Source organism: Lontra canadensis, unplaced genomic scaffold, assembly GCF_010015895.1.
Source record: "Lontra canadensis isolate GAN:19392208 unplaced genomic scaffold, GSC_riverotter_1.0 scaffold132, whole genome shotgun sequence".
Taxonomy (NCBI): Eukaryota; Metazoa; Chordata; class Mammalia; order Carnivora; family Mustelidae; genus Lontra; species Lontra canadensis.
This window is the reverse complement of record NW_022631126.1, coordinates 51,334-55,464: the sequence shown is the minus strand read 5'-3', so window position 1 is coordinate 55,464 and position 4,131 is coordinate 51,334. Positions and strand designations below refer to the sequence as shown.

General features: G+C 53.8%; 1 long non-coding RNA gene across 1 annotated transcript; it reads right to left on the bottom strand.

Annotated features, from left to right (window-relative positions):
* Positions 1-1,422: 1,422 nt before the first annotated feature.
* Positions 1,423-4,131, bottom strand: LOC116858052. Its single transcript, XR_004380861.1, has 2 exons — positions 4,063-4,131; positions 1,423-1,600 (listed from the first exon to the last, which is right to left on the bottom strand). It is a non-coding gene; the product is annotated as an uncharacterized LOC116858052 (long non-coding RNA).

The following is a 4,131-nucleotide window of genomic DNA, read 5'->3' as shown; positions in this document are numbered from 1 at the left end:
ACCGCCCCCCTTTCTGTTGGAGGTGCACAGGCTCCCTCTGCTGGACACCCTGGGCATCCCGGCAATGCTCGGGGTCATGGCATCTCAGCTGGAGGGACAGAGGGTGCTGTCTCTCTCCCTGACAGATCCTGAGGCTCCGCCCCACAACCCCATGCAGAAAGAGGTGGGCCCATCTTCCCAAGTGAAACGGCCTCTGCACAGTTCAGCCCCAGAGAGGTCTGAGCTGTGGGCTGAGGGAAATCTCACGCCCAGGATTCCCACCTTCTCTGGTCCAAATGCTCAGAGCCCCTACCTAGACCTCCTCCACCATGGTCCATGCTCCACCTCCACACACCTAGACCAGCAACCTCTTTTCATCCTTGAAATTCTTCTTTGTCTCTGCTTCTCTCTACCCTGTCCCCCTTACTTCCTGTCCCTTGCTAGCACTTGCCCAACCCCCCCACCACTCACTCAGCGTCTCACCCTGACAGTCTCTTTATCACTCCGCAGACCCTCAGGCCTTCCATTCTGTGCAGCTCTGTCCAGGAACCCCACAGGGAACCACCTCTCCTGTCTCCCCCTCTCTCCTGCCCTCATTCGGCCCAGGCCCTGCCACAGGGCGTGACAATGCCATTTACAAAGGCTGCTCCGGCTGACCCTGACTGCTGCAGTGCAGTTACCAGCCGCTCCCGGGCAGCATGTGGACAGACTGACCTTGATACTTCGGTGGCCCAGCCATGACCGCAAAGCTGCTGGAGGATGGCTGCGTCCATGACCTGGGAAGAAGGAGAGCTTTGCAGGATCCAGCAGCTCTGCTGCAGAAGGGACTGGCAAAAAGGGCCTAAAAGGGGACAGAAGCATACCCCCAACTCCTTCTGCTGCTGAGGATGGGATGGGTCTCCTGTCAGGGACCTCTGCCCTGTCCATCCCTCAACAGGGAACCTGTGGGAGGACTGAGGGGCATCATGGGTCTCACCAAGAAAACTGCCACCATCAGCTCCCCTCAAGGCCCCCCTGTGGTTGGGGGGCAGCTGGTAAGGTGAAAACCCTGCACAAAACCTGGATTAATGCAGGGCCTCCTCACCAGGCTCTCAGGGCCTCTCCGGACACTTCCTTCTCTGCTCACTGTCACAGCAGACCACTGCCTGGGGACAGCCACCTGTCTGGCTGATCACTACCCCCCCAAACTAGCAGGGTCCATGTGCTCAAGAGGATCTGTCACCAGAGTGAATACAAACACCAGCGGATCTAAATTCAAGCTGGGCCCCCGCCCCAGAAGGGTTCCTGGGGTCCCTTGCAGTAGAGGTACCACGAAGGGTAATCTTGCTCTATGCTCCATCCCCCCACTGCTGCCAGGGTGTTATCTGTGTCTGAAGGCTTCACCCTGTGCCCTCGAAGGAGAGGGACTGTAGGTCCCCCTGAAGGGAGATGCTGACACAGAGACAGAACCGTGAACGGTTTATTGGGGGGATACCAGGAGAGACAAAGCACAGGGGACAGGATGGGCAGGGAAAGCATTCAGACCACCAGGCAGAAAACATTCATATGTTTACTAAATACAAACTCCTTGGAGCCTGGTTGTAGGAGGTCAAGGAAGTCTTCGGATTACAAAATGATTAGCCTGTAAGGCAAAAGGATTTGGGTTAGTACACTGGGACCTTATGCTTTCCTAAATGCTCTCTGCCTCCCATAGTGTATCTGAGGCCTTGGATGAGCACTTGAGTGTGTGGCCGCATCTGCGAGTCTGTATGTAATAGGCAAGAATTGTCTTCACATCTCACATAGAAATCTCTGATTGTACCTGTTCTCTTAACTATCTTTTACTTCACTGTGGCAAGGACCTGACATTTAATAGAAAAGAGGGGGCTCTTTGCCTTGTCTTTGAAATGAGAATTGCCACTACCTGGGCTGAGGTATTACACTCTTAGTTTATTTTGTGGACTTAAATGAACATATTTTGACGCTCATGGGCAGGGAGCTATTTTCATTCAAACAGTGAGAACAGTGAATGGTCAGAGCCCAGGTACTTTGCCAATTATTATTTTTTTTCTCTTTGAGACAGAGACAGAGAAAGGACAAACTTGTGAGCGAAGAGGGAAGGGGGAGAAGGGGAGGGAGAGAGAGAATCCCAGATAGGCTCCACACTCAGCACCGAGCCCGACTTGGGGCTCAATCTCAGAAGCTCGAGATCATGACCTGAGCAGGAATCAAGATTCTGCTGCTTAACCGACTGAGCCGCCCAGGGGCCCCTGCAGGTTCTTTATGTACTTCAACTCCTACTGCTCTAGTGACCTCAGAATCCTATATGCTCTCTCTATCACGGATTAAAATAAAAGCTGAGGCCCTGAGAAGGCCCCACTGAGAGCTGGTATTTGGGCTGAGAAATCAGGAACACAGGCAAATCCGCAGGGCACTGGGACTGAAGTCCCGGGGAAGTGCACAGCTGCAGGCAGGGTGGTGACGCAGATGCAGAGGCCTGGTGACAGAGCTCCAGCTAGGGTGGCTCCTGGCCAACCCTGACTCTCCAACTAACAGTCTGACTTGGGCTGAGGCCAGGGCGGCCACCCTTCACTGGTTCTCAGTCCTGTCTTCACGTTTTCTCACTGGGGGACTTAAAGTCAGCCAGACAAGAATCCCCAAAGACCAAGTTAAATTTCCCAAATCTCCACGACACTCTTTCACAGGGTTCAGAATTTTCAGAAACTCAGGGAAACAACGCTCTTCACAGACTATGAGTGAATGGCTTCATGGCAAAAACAACATTCTGAGACAAATAACGGCGTGATCCACACTGTGTCCGTGAACACATGCAGCAGCTGGTGTGGACCGCACAGTGTCCTCACACTCACTCTCAAGCTGCTGGCCTGCCGGGAACGGCCTCACCCTCCCTGAGAGAAGCCCAGCCTCTCCCTGAGCACCTCCAGGCTTCTCGGCATCCACAACCTTCTGTTTCTGTGGGACTCGGGGCTCCCTCCCGTCCTTCTGGATACATCTCTAGTTCTTCCCTTATACAGAACACACCGTCTATGTCCTTTCATCAGTGCATCCCTCCCTTCTCTCAGACACACACCCTCAATTCCTCACCTTAAGAGCAGGCCTCATCCCTCCCAGAGCACAGAGCATCATCTCTGAACCATGTGTGTGTGTCACCTGCTGTGTCCAGCTTTCGGAGAAGGGCAGCTCTCTGTCACCACAAGGGACCAGCCAACCCCCTCAGGAGGACTGGAAGACAGGGTCCATCAATTCTATCTACAGAACAACCAGAAGAAAGTTACCATGTCCTTAGCAGCCTTCACTCCGCCATGACATGAGAGGCCTGTGGGCAGCACCGCTGGTCCTTATGGAGGACGCTCCAGCATCTGTATCTGACCCACGCCATGGAAAAGACAGAAGCTTCTCCCCCTGCAAGTGACTGAGCAACGTGCCAACGAACCCTCTACGCCTGCCTCCGGCATCTGCCACTGTTTCTCGTTCTCACCTCCCCTACTGGACAAGAGCATTTCCCACAAGTTTCCAGACTGCAGAGGACAAGGGCAGACCCCTACGCTAATGAACAATGAAGGGACCACAGCCCTGTGTCAGGTGTTTATACAACTAAGGAAATGACAGCTTAAACCCTACACGCTGCAGATGAAGGGAGAGGTGCTTCATCCCTCTCACAACAACATATGCGGATGCTGGACGTGCACGACAGTAAGAGACAGATGTCTGCCGTTGTGCAACGGAGACACTTCCTTCCCAACAAGGGCACCTGCCCACTGCTCAGTGTGTGCAAATAGCCAGGCACACGCACGTGTGTCCTGAGGAACTTCAGAATCTTACTGCATCCCCAGCCCGGTTTCCCCTTGAATGTCAAGCCCTGAGCACAAACTCTGCCTTTGCTCCATGGACACCACCGCAAGGTGATGATCTGGAAACAGAGATGCCTGTAAGCTCCGCTCGAAGACTTGCCACTTTGAATGGGAAACGACACCACACACGGACCCCAGGATATACCCAACACACACAGGTCAGGACACTGTGCTGCCCAGAGAGGCACAGGACTCCAGAAATGGGTACTACTGAAAACACCCCAGCATTTACTTGGTTCTTCTCTGGGACCTTCTTGGGCACGGTGCTGCTATTGTCCCCTTGAGCACCACAGGCTTCTGA